We start from the raw sequence: 13,715 nt of genomic DNA, 5'->3' as shown, positions 1-13,715 counted from the left end.
GTGTGCAGTCAGTGGAAGGCAAGACTTGAAGATACACCCCAAACTCATTAGCCAAAAATCAATCACTTTTTCCCACTGTGACTTTAGCATGCTCATTTGCTAAGAGTCAAACGTAGCTTTGAGGGGCTGAGAGAAATCCAATTCTTTTGGCCCTCTCGGTTTCAGACAGTCTTGAGTGGGAAACGGCTCCAACAAAATCCAGTACATGGACAAAATGGATTTATGGGGGTTGACTGCTAATGTTTGCAGCTACCCTCCTCGCTGATAACTGGTTTTAAATTGCAAAATGAATAAAATATCTATCTATCTACATACTTATATAGACTAGTTTTCATGATGGTGACAGTTTGACTCAGGAACCAGGGGCGGAGTCAGGAATTTTTCTGAGGGGTTGCCACGAATTGAATTTGTGGACTGCGGGGGGATAGGGGTGGGCTTTGCTGCTCAAACTTCGACAGGAAATTATTCTCAATTTCATTCCCGACACACGTGGGGGGTGGCCATTGGGTTGGCTCGTAGCACCACAATGTCCATTGAAGTGAAGCAAAAAAATGTGGCAAAAACTGTTTAATTCTTAACATTCTACTTAATTATATCATGACTGAAAACGAGTGTTTTGAGTGATGAACGTTGCCACAGAACAAATTCAATTAATATCTCAACGCACCACTATAGTTAATTTGAAGGACATTTTGACAAACTGCCATTCTTTTGGTTCCGGTGTGTATTTAAAGGCTTTAAAAAGAAAGATTGGGGGATTGCTTGGAGAGGTTATTGGTCCTGTCGGCTGGAGGCAAAAGACACAGATTTGATGCGCACGCACACACACAGTCACACTCACAGTAACACGAACACACATACCTGATGGAACATTCAAAAGGCTTGGCTTGGGCTTGTCGATGGAGAAGACGGATAGATGGAGGCATCTGCGAGGGGATGGAGTGAAGACAACTTTCACAACTCGGTGTGCTTAAATAATATCACGGCCCGTCTAGACGAGTGGCGGCAAGCGGTTGTGATAAATGATTTGCCCTCGGCTCCGTCAATTAGGCATAACCGACAAGCGTCGGCTCGACTTCGCTCAGTCTCATTTGGACAGTGGCGGCTTTGAGTCATTTGTAATTCAAATGAACTCAACAACCGCAGAAGAGACTGCATGTGTGGTTGTCACAGGCGCTTGTCACGAGCCGCGAACGAGAGTGAGTTGCGGGCCCAACGGAGAGGAGATGAAAGTAACCTGAAGAGACCACCTTGCCTCGCTGCAATTCCCTAATTAGGGCTAATTGTCTCTGGGAAAGCGCCGTGCGCCGTGGGTGTGATTTCCCACTCAACGGTGACTCGCAACAAATCGGTTGAGACAAATTAGATCAGTAGGTTGTAGTGTTTTGAAGCACGGCGCCTCATACGGCTCATTACACTTGTACATCATGTCAAGCCCCATTCACACAGCAACTGCAAAAGCAATGGAAAACACCCAAATATGCATACGAGGCGAGTAGCTGGCGATGGCCCTTTTGGCAAGAGCCACTAACTAATTGGCGAAACTGCCTTTTTTTTTATGCAGTTGAACCTCAGTTTACGAACAACCCGGTTTATTCAATCATCATAAATTGTTTTCACCTATTTCTCTGTTGCACTATATTTATGTTTGACCATGCAATGATCAAAATAAGGTAAATATCAGATCGTTCTGCGGCTGCAATGGATGAATTGCATTTCCATTTATTTCAATGGGAAACATTAACTTGATTTGCGAACGTTTTTGGTTTGAGAACGGGGTCACGGAACATATTAAATTCGTAACGCAAGGTTCCAATGTACTCCGTATGTGTTTTGGGAAATTAGCAACTCCTCAAGGCAGCGTTATTCGTCAACACTGGTATTGAAGCAGGAGTTCAGAACATTCATTCAATGATTGTAAGAATCCATCCATCATCTATAAGCGCTTTTCCTCATCAGGGTCGCAGGTGAGGTAGAGCTTATCTCAGCTAACTTTGGGCAAGAGGCAGTGTACAACATTGAGTGGCTGGCAGTCAATCGCATGTCACATCAAGGGTTGAACGACTTTAGATTATTTCTGTAATCATCGCTAAGGTGATGGTTGATGGTTGATTGATGTTTTTTTGGTCCCCCCAGTTGTCAACTCGCTGTGCACGCGTACGCCTCAAAACACACACTCGCTCGCTCAATTTCCCCGCTGTCCTCGGTTGCACCCGCCTCGACTCATCCATCCAGTCACATTCAGATACCTTCATGGCCTCGCCGACAGTCGGAATTTGTTGAACTCTAACACCAATTCTGCTTTGCACCAATGTATTGTAGCAAATCTGCCGTTGCGTTACGTGGATTGTTGCACGAGTTTTAGAATATCCGACTGTCTTTGAGACCATGAAGGTGTCTGAAGTGCGATTTGTGAATGAATGGGTGAGTCGGGGGATGGGGCGACTGGAAGGAAGAAGAAGAGCTTGCCGTGTGTGCGGGATGAAGGCTTGAGAGAAGCACGACAGTTTATAGTTCCGCCTATAATAAGTCTTTTTCATGTTGCGTTCAATGCTTGGTGATGTTGTCGAGAGTGTCCAGCACCCACGCAATCATATTTTCCGTTGGCCTGTTTTGGGGGTCCCCACCTCCTTGCTGATCCCTGGCACCCCCTCACACACAAACAGCCCACACATTGTTTCTTTCACAACTCCCAGCTGAAGAAGACACAATGCTTGATGCAAACAATAGCAACTCCTTCTCAAATGCGCTGAATTGTTGGTGTGTCTTCTCCTATTGTGTTTGCGGCGAATGTCCTTGTGACGCAGCAAGCTGAAGGCTACAGTGTGAAGGAATTCAAGCCATTCTGGTAATCTTTCTTTCCAGTAAAACAAAACTAACATACACACATCTTCATAACATCACATGTAACACGTTCCTGATATTTCTTTACATTTTCGTCTTTTTCAATGTCATAGTTATCATTTATTAGTAGAGGCATGTCACCAAAAAAATGACACGATTTCTATCCTTGTAATGATTTTCTAAGACAAAGATTAAAAAATGTTTGATTTTAAAATGTTTTGGGAAGCATTTCAGCAATGGATATCTGAAAAGGACGACAAATCACCCAAGCTGGAATACAATGACATTAAATATGGAATCATAATACAACATTAAAAATGGGAACTTATGTGAAACTCCATAATTATGATTATGAAACTATTTATACAATGATGCAGATTCATGAAATGTCACCCACTGTTTTTAATGTATAGGAAAGTAGTAAAGAAGTAAAGAACTTTGAAAAAAACAACAACATTGAAATGGGTCAAAACCAAACAAGCCTTGACTGTGTACAATGATATGAATGTTTTGTGATGTGATTAGACCTCTGACTTGTTTTATTTGTTTCCCATTATCTTGTTATATGTACTGTTCTGTAAATATTTTGTGTATGGAGTTGTGTTTTTTTCTTCTTCTTATATTAACTGTAAAATATTGGCTCTTTTTGTATTCTATATCTACATGACTGCATTCTATGGGAAGCACTTTGTGAGTTCTCTCTGTGAAAAGCGCATACACATATTTAGACGACTTAATCTTTTTATGCCTATTCTTTCATTTGTTCACTGGCTGCTCGGCTTACGAGTAAAATAGTGAAAAGAAGTCAAGAGAACTTGCTAAACTGTAGTTTACCATCAGAAATAGTGGTAAATAAGGAGTCCAAAGAGATCCTCAAGTTACAATCTATAGGGTTAATTATTGAACTTTAAGGTAGCTTGTTTATACTTACTCCAGGCCTAAATGGTACAACCGCAGAACTGTACACAGAGCCTTTTACTGGAAGTGCACCTCGAGCCCTCGCATACTGTATGCATGTTTTGTGTATGTCCGCTCTCGTGCTGTGGCGACTATGCTCAGATGTACCCAGAAGCACATATTAATGAGGGGCATCCTGTTACATCTGAATAGTGAGGAGGAGGGAGGAGGTAAACACACACTGCCTCTATTGTAACGTTCCAATGTTAGGAGCAATGAGGAATGCTAGCATGACGAAGACTTTTATTTTTTTTTGCTGTTTCAAAGCAATAAAGCAGATTTAACGCAAAGTATTGATTGACAATATTACCAGCAGATGCGATCGTTGACAAGGAAGTGATCCAACCCGAGGGGAAAGGCTGTCATCTCTTGGCCTTAGGGGCTCTCGGTGGGGGGGGGGGGGGGGGGGGCTTCCATGCGTTGGCCCTGTAGTGACAGATGTCTCGCTCCGTTAAAAAAAAAAACAAAAAAAAACACTCATTCACCACTAATCGACAGATGATACTGTAAGTGAGTAGGAACACATCCTTTCTCCTCCTTTTCTCTTTGCACCCTTTGAATGCATCCTAAATGTGCCGACAGCATCTCTTGGGCATTAAGAAAGAAACTATGTTAAGAATTCCAAACCAGTAGTGGCCCCTGAAAAGTTTGAAGAAAATTAGCCTGCAACACCAGTTTCGTCGATTGATGCAAAATTGGGTGCACATATTGTAGGATTGATTATGACAGGATGAATAAAAAGTCTCAAGGACCTATGCCTGAAAACAAACAAACAGGAAGTTTAAAGCATCCATTTTGGGTGAATTCCGGGACTACTAGCCCATGAGCTCCAATCAGAAGCAGGTATCCAAGACAGATGGGCAATGCTAATGTGAAAAACTTTTTTGCCTATGCCATATCATGTATTCCACATAAATACAGTAACCCTGCTATTCGCTGGGGAGAGGGACCCAGCCCTGCCACAAATAGAGAAGATCTGCAAATGATTGACGCTCCCAATAAAAAGATTTGTGATTGCCTGTAGATGCCACAAGTTGGTGGCAAAGTACTAGTTATGTCTAAATAAAACTTACCATCTGACTTAAATACAGCATATCTCCTTGACGCCAAGATAACAAAAACATTGAGGTGAGTTTTTCATCTAATAACAGGGGATGTGTTTTTTTTATTTATTTGCAAATTAGAATATTTCTCCTCATTAAAGTGCATTACTTTTTGTACAAAATCCTCCCAAAATGAGATTAAGTTGCATGTGCTCAAACACTCAATTGACACAGTGACTGACAAAAAAGACAAGACTTAATATTTAACTGCATTCAGGTATCATGAATCTGGGGATATTTCTTTCATGCTGAAATCTGGAAAAACAACTTTTTGTCTGTGTTGGCATTTTTTATGTGCAGGTTTCTGACTGCTTTACTACTGCACACACACATACACACGCAAACACACGTCTGGGTTTCTACATGCATGTGCATGTTGCACATGGATGACACTGGTATCCACCAGGGACTCCTCGCATCCAGTGTGGCAAATCACGGTGATTGATCAGTCCTCTGCCCCTCCCATCCTCATTCCAATCCAATCCCCCCTTGGCCTCTCCTCCCAGCGAAGCCCCCACACCCCTGGTGATCAATCATTCCATCAATCAGACAGGTAGCACCGGCATCATTCAATAGTTCCCACCCCATGGCGTGCCAAGGTTTACGATGACAAAAGACAAACTCTTCCTTTTTGGTCCCTGAAGTAATCATGTTTCACATGCTGATAAAGAGGGATGGGGGGGGCTGGCTTGGATACAGCTAAAGAGCCTCATTAAAGGAGCATTGCCTGTATGTCACATTAATTATCCATCTCGTCCCGAACGAGACAAAATAAAAGGTTTATTATTTAACATTATATTATTTGAAGACAGTGAGTGTCAGTTTCTCATCCACAGTTGCCGTGGTTACCACGTGCTGTGCCGTGGGGACTTTTGTTTAGCTGTAAATGACATTAAAGGAGACATATTGTGCATTTTTCACAATTTAAAACCATTCCCAGGTTTCTGTGACATGCTTTTGTCCAAATTCCTCAAGGATCAAGAACAACACATCCTGTTTGTTTGTTGCACGGCTGAAATGAGTTTTTAGCCCTGTTCCCTGCAAGTGAGCCACTGCTCACCCCACCCAACATTAATGTGGGACCACTGGCAAGTACTACATCTTACATTTTGTTACAATCACTGGGCAAGGGGGTTCCAACTAGGCTAGCGGCAATTACTAAGCCCACGTCTAAAAGTAAAAAGCAAGCACCCATAAAGACAGTAATAGCGTGGATTGTATTTTCACTCACTGAGACAGCACTTCAGGCAGCAATGTTAGCCAACGCTAATCTGTGAACTCAACAAACCTCAATGCAGCTCTGCTTACCATCTGGATATGACATGACAGTCTTTCAGACGGTGTAGTCCGGTACGGTGAACCGGAGCGGGGAACAAGTGTCTATACAGACAAGTGCATAATTGTTCGCTCACTGACACACTTTCAAAAAAAAATAGGCAGATAACAGATGATTTACCTGGTTTCTTAATTTCTCACTGAATGGGTGGTCAGGCATTCCAGAGACCCAATTATTTGTATACAAGCCATTAAAAATGTATAATTTCCATCATACAGTACGGTATGTCCCTTTTAACTTTTCACCTGTAATCCATTGTATAGACGACACACACTCATAGGCCACAACATACACCTGCAAAATCTCATAACATCCAAAGTAAAAGGTATATAAATAATGTGAACCCACATAGGTTTACAGCTTTAGTGGTTAAATGCAAGTGTGCAAAATAGCAGTCTCACAACCTTGGTATGTGCAAGCATCCCAACACCAACAAAACCCAACTCAAGGCCTCCTTCTCGGTACAAGCGTTGCCTCTGTGCTGACTGGGAGAATGTGACGTACCCATGCCAGTCAAGGTCCACCGTTACTGGGAAGGGATGTGAACATGAGGATTCTTTTTTTTGGGGGGGGGGGGAAGCAACACTGGCTACAGTGCTCCCTGCTGGTCAAGTTGCGTCACAACACACAAGCGCGCTCATGACACATCTTATAAAGCCTTCTTATTTTTCAAAAATGCAATCGTTTTTTTTGTTTTTTTTTTTTGTGCTATCACCACAAAAAAGATGGTAAAGAGTAAAAGTAATGATAGCTATAAAACTGTACATGGAACTTTTTGCGACATAGAAAATATTTCTTCAGTATTATATGAGCAATACAATCAAATATGAAAAATGAAGAAGTTTGATGGTTTTTAATTTATAAACAAAATGTGTGTTTCCATTTTCTGGGGAGTCTCTCATGTCCCATTGTGTAATTGTAAACAAATTCCAATAGGTGGCAGCAGAGTTAAAAAAAAAAAAAAGCGGCCACTTCCCTTTCTAAACTCAAAATCTCCATCCCAAATGTGGTTGCTCCCCATGACCATTACACTGACATATAGCACAGTACTGTACATATAAACTAATATACTGTGTATCTTTTGTGAAGAATACAACGCAGATGACAGCAATTTACTCATACAGTGACCCAATAAAAACTGAACTGCGTAGAATTTTGGGGACCTGGCGCTATTAAGCAACACATATCATCATCTCTTACTTTACAAAATGGGTTTTCACTTGATTGGGAAGTATTGCATTGTAGGAAATATAAATTGTGAATTGCCACATCTGCTTTTAGTAAAATTCAACACATGAAATTAAGATGCTTTATTTAATAATTATGCCATCACTGATTGTTTCATTTTTTAGGTAGTCCTGAATAAATATTGAAACTGAGTATGCCTTTTCAGATTTGTTTTGATCACACTGATATAACACCCATCCACCCACCTTCTACAGCTTTTCCTCATTAGGGTCACTCGATAAGCTGACGCGTATCCCAGCTGACACCTGGTTGTCAGTCAATCCCAGGGCACATAAAGACCAAAAAAAGAAAAAAACAGTCACACTCACACTTATGGATAATATAGTAAGATTTACTCTTTTCTTGCAATAATAATTGCATCAGCACAACTTTAGAATCCAAGTCAATCTCCAGAATTAAACCCCATAGAGCACACATTCACACTCACTTTGACATCTATGTACTTGTTTTCAAAAAACCTAACATGAATGTTTTTGGAATACGATGCCTGAGTAGAATACAGGACGTACTGATTGTGAGGAACACTAACCACTACTTCACTGTGCTGCCCTACTCATAAAAAGTGAGACCTATACTATTCAGGTCAATATGTAACAAGGTACAAGGAAGCAGGAAGCAATGAACCAGGGAGTATATCTCCAGACAGACAGGGAGATAATGACTAGATTTTAGATAATGGTTTATGACTAGGCACGGTACCCGACTGGTTAGAGCGTCTGCCTCACAGTTCTGAGGACCGGGGTTCAATCCCCAGCCCAGCCTGTTTGCATGTTCTCCCCGTGCCAGCGTGGGTTTTCTCCGGGCACTCCGGTTTCCTCCCACATCCCAAAAACATGCGTGGTAGGTTGATTGAAGACTCTAAATTGCCCGTAAGTGTGAATGTGAGTGTGAATGGTTGTTTGTTTAAATGTGTCCTGCGATTGGCTGGCAACTAGTTCAGGGTGTACCCCGCCTCCTGCCCGTTGACAGCTGGGATAGGCCAGCACTCCCACGACACTAGTGAGGATAAGCGGCTCAGAAAATGGATGGATGGATGGTTTATGACTCAAGATAAATCATGCTTGTGAATGGAAAATAACCAGAGTTGGGAAAAATGTAACTTTCCTTTTGTGGTATTTGTGTTGGCATTGATTTTGTGCTATGTGATATTGTTGCAAAAAACTTGATTCCATGTTAAATGGCATTGAATCCGTCAACTTCAAGTTCATGGTGACTGTCCCGTCTAGTCTCAGACGCACCGCCGGCATTAAATATTGCACACGCACCATGCATACAGTCATAGAACCGTGCGCGTCACTGTTTCCATTCTGAAGATAAATAAACCCAGAGTGCCTCCTGAGAGCATAACCATACAATCGATTAGGACAGGTCCAGCTACTCTTGTCTACATGTTGCCTGTGTCACATGACAAGTAGTCAGAAGCACCTCCAACTGCCTGAGGTGACCATCGGTTAAATCATTTCCCGGGCGCACCGCGTGACCCAGGCGCAGAGCACATGAGCCTCCGAGTGTGACCTGAAGTGTTATTATAGTTCAAACACCTTGGTGTTTACATGTTCCATCCATCCACCCATTTCAACACCGCTTATCCTGGTTAGGGTCGCGGGACGCTGGAGCCTATCCCAGCTGACTTCGGGCGAAAGGCGGACTACACCCTGAACTGGTCGCCAGTCAGTCGCAGGGCACATATAGACACGGACAACCATTCGCACTCACATTCACACCGTCACTGAGTGGGAACTGAACCCACGCTGCCTGCGCCAAAGTCAGGCGAGTGTACCACTACACCATCAGTGACTGTGTTTACATGTTGTAAAACCTAATCAGTGATTTGATTGTGTTACCGTAACACAGGCTTGTGTTACGTTACAAAATCAATGTAGTATTTCGTTTCCTGTTTAGTTGCTCTAATTTAACAATTATCCCCTTTGAAAATAATGTAAAGTGAATACATGTGTTCCATAAAACCTAAAACATTGTACAGGCAATGTTTTCATTCATATTTTAACTTCCCTAAATGCCATATAAGATAAGTTTACCCTTAAGTGGTAGTAGCACAAAAGGCCAAACAAACAAACAAACAAAAACAATTCAGTTGATCCTTCAAATGCTTACCGAGTCTCTTGAGATTTGTTGATGTAATTTTTGATGAACTTCGTTCGACATTGAATGTTGTTGCTTTTCTGCAATATTTTGTAACTGTCATTCTCACCAAACCCAACACAGCATAGTTTGTAGTGTTCTGCAATGCACTTGTTGTGCTTTGGCATGAGACTTTCTTTCTCACCATTCTCCTGTTCGGATTCTTTTCCCACAGAGGCGGTATGGGAGTCAAGCTCCCAGGGCTGATCTCTCAGTCCCATCAAGATGCAATCCGGAGACACACACAGCAAGCAATTGTGACAGTAAAAACACATATCAAGATACATTCCCAATAGGACATGTTTACTCTGCTATCGACCTGTATAACTGATCGCTTTTCTTCTTGTAGACAACGCTTTGTACACCTGCAGTGAAGAGGAACAATCTTGCCCTGAGGTTGATCCTAGCTTGTTTGAACCTTTTTTGATGTGCTTGCACAATTCTAATTATCCATAACAAAGTAGCATAAAGGAGCCTAAAGCATCTTTTTGATTTGTAGGCAGCCGTTCAACTGACGTACCCTTCCTTGTACAGCAAAGATAACATTCCTGGTCTGGTCGCAAAGAGGTCAGTTCATGTTGACAGGAGTGTTCAATGTCAACCAGGCTGTCTGAAAATGCAGACTTTGAAGCGGTCACGTCAGTTTCCCCAAGTCGGACCTTGTGTTTGTTTGTGTGCATTGCGGTGTTGAGTTGTTTGCAGCGCGGCAGAAGGTGGTCATGACAGAGACGTGACACAGATATAGTGTCAACTTGTATGTGTACAAGTGACTCTGACTTAAGTTTGTGTGTAAAGGAGGCATATTGTGCATTTTAAAACAGTTCCCTGATGGCTTAATAACATCTGTAGCATGATTTTGTCAAAATACTGCACCAAGGATCAATAATTACTTTTGACCCTTTTTCTAGCCTTGCTGTTTGATACAAATGAGCTACTGGTCACCGAGCTCCTATCTACTGCCGGGCCAACACCGAGTACTGCTTTTATTATGGGCGGAACTTCTTGTTGAGCTCTGAGCCGCAAACGTTTTGTTCATTCAGGGCACAAAAAAGGTTCCTCTTCATCTCAGCAATGTGCACTAAATTAAAACTGCTGCGCTAACATGGCTAACCTGGGTAATCTCTATGGGAGAAGGATGAAACTGAATGTTCTGAACTCCTGTTTCCGTGCTAGTGTCAGTTCATGCTGCTCAAGCAGTTGTGAGCGTTTATGTAGGCCTCAGCTAACGTACCGGTAATGTTTCCTCTTCTTAGGACAACAAACTACCGGTAGTTGAAACTAAATCAACACTGCCTCTGCTGGTTGCATTCATGTACTGCATTCCATTTTAGCTCAGCTGCATTGAGATCCAATTCATCAACAATCAAATAATTGGTTATTATACCAATTCATAATTCCTACTCTGCTTTACTTCTGCACTTAAAAATACATAACGGTGTGCCAAGATGAAGATATCTGACCATTACATACATTCTATTGCTTGCCCGCAAAATGATAGCGACAGCAGGGATATAAAGCAATGCCTTAGTTCAAAATGTCCCATTGCAAAATCCTAGCAATGTCTAACCCATATGTATGCATGTATGATGTGCTTCATGTTGCAATGGATGAGTACAGACATGTGGAAGAATGTAAGTTGTTTTTTGTTTTTTTCATGGGCATGACTTTTGTAAAGTCCCAACAAGCTGAGCTATTAGTGCAAAGCAAACTGTCCCTGTGTGCAGACTTGACTGTAAAGGCGTCCAAAAAATGTTCGGGTTACGCAATTTCCTTACTAGGCTCGAATCCAGTTCGGGTTTTTAGAGGTCAAAATTGATTAGGAGGCCTATGCCTGTGGATTTTTTTTAGATGATGTGAGCTGTTTGACAATTGATTTATTGTTTTTTCAGTTTAGGTAAATATGTGGACACATGACACACTAGTCCCTCTTTCGCCCTTCAAATTCCGTACCGCCCATTGACTCGTGTATGTGTCACCTCCCTTGCGAGTTGACATCCCACTTATCGCTATGTAAACCACGCAGCCGGGTGGACATGACGCACACGGCCTATCGGACAGCCCCCTACCACATCCCCTGTGCATGCCCTTGGACTGTGCGTTGCAACAAATACATATGGACTTTACATTCCACCAACACATATAACAACACAGCCTCGGTCACGAGGACTATAAACAAGTTATGTACCATCACAGGTCACTGGTGCTAAATTGTGTCCCTCAGTTTCCTTTCCTCAAAGTCAAATCCAGGTCATTATCCAGAATTTAAATATCAAATCCAGCTTGTTCCTTTAGGAATGAATGGGACGAGTAAAGTGATCAATGGGAAACAACTTAGCGGGATAAAGGAAACGTTCCTCTGAACGTGTATTTCCTTCATTTCACAGTAGTGCACTAAAATACAGTGACGTTTGATTTCTATGGAAGAATTTCATTGGAAAATTCCAACATTTACCTTTCGCTGACTACTTGAGTGCACTTCCTTGTATGGAATAAAAGGTCGGTCAGGACTATTACAGTGGGAAAATTAAGACAAAGCGCAAGAATCTTATCAAGCAGGACAGAGGCAGACACGGGGCGGAACAAATCTGAAGTAGCCCATAACACTGTGGAACGGTAGTTGCTGCTGTTTTGGTTAGCAATTAGGAAACATGGGTTTGTCATTTTTCGATAACGAACGTTCGAGGTCTACCGAGTTCCCAGGTGGAACATATTTGAGTGGGGTAAACAAACACAGTGCGACTATGCCTCTGCCTAGCTAGCAAGTTAGCTTTTTGGCAGTACATCAAACATCTCATTTGAAAAAGCATCACACAAACATAAATAGCAGTGAGGCAGGAAAAATAAATAGCGCAGTGCTAAGGCAACTTCCACAGTCATTTAAGCAGCTCTTCTGATCGAGTCAAAGCAATCACAAAGGCCATTGGTCTTTTCAGAGCATCATAATTCAGAATAATCAAACTGTTCCAGCTGAATGTATATGCATTGGTCACTTCATAAGAATAACAATTGAAGTTGCACTTTGCTCAAAAGAAAAGATTGAAGGTGTGATTTATTGTTTCATATAGTTGTGTACTACAAATCATGTAACTGCACAATAATCGAGACAAGAATGGAGGACACTAGTTTGTGGAAATATAGTACAAGGTACATGGGGATTGCTATGATATGCTGTAGTCCTCTATTCTTTTCGATTTGAGGCATAGTGACTCAGCGACAGCGTCTCTCTCGGAATTCCATTTTTTTTCGGGTGTTGCAGTTTGTAGTTTGGCAAAACGTCTCGCTGATGGCGGTGAAATTTCTCTGAGCAAGGGAGTGTGTATTAACAAATCCTGTAGCGATATTTTAGCACGCACATGATTGCACAAGAAGAGCTGCGAAGCTCTATTGCATTTCAGAAGAACAATGACTTGAGCATGCTGGCACACAATTATTAATTCAGGGCCTTGCAGGTACATGCAACAGCTCAGACCCAAAGAGGAGAGCATCCAAGGTGCACGATCCCCACTTCACATAAGAACTCTGGTTCCAATGTCGTGCTTCTGATAATGTGGAAATCGAAGCATCATATTTGATTAGTTTTAGATATTAAGTGGTTATTTTTGTTGTTGTATTTTTTGACTGTGTAATCAGAATTACATGATGTGTATTTCACCAAATCTCACTGTCTTACAAAAGTCTGCTAGCTTCACGTTAACACACGATGTAAAACGACTGAGAACAATGAATGAAACAAGCATCGATGATGCATGCAGAGAAAGCATGCATTTTTATCCTCTGCGAAAAACAACTAATATTGTTGCAGCTTAGTTGAAACGGTCTTCTGCGTTTCCTACATGTATGTACATGTAGTATGCTTGTATGTATATGTATATGTACCTATGGAGGCCAAGGCGTGCATGGCAAGAGGAACAACACAATGACTATTGACTCATTATGATGCACAAACTGCTCAATTCTTTACAATTATGCTAGTACTGTATGTTTTTATATGTTAAAATACTGTGGGGTGCTGTTATTCTTATTGAAAAACACATTCGATATTTTTTTGGGGGGGGGGGGATGGGGGTTGGAATGGATTGATGCCA

This window comes from Phycodurus eques, chromosome 20 (genome assembly GCF_024500275.1).
Source record: "Phycodurus eques isolate BA_2022a chromosome 20, UOR_Pequ_1.1, whole genome shotgun sequence".
NCBI lineage: Eukaryota > Metazoa > Chordata > Actinopteri > Syngnathiformes > Syngnathidae > Phycodurus > Phycodurus eques.
The sequence above is the reverse complement of the archived record's forward strand: the minus strand, read 5'-3'. Positions refer to the sequence as shown.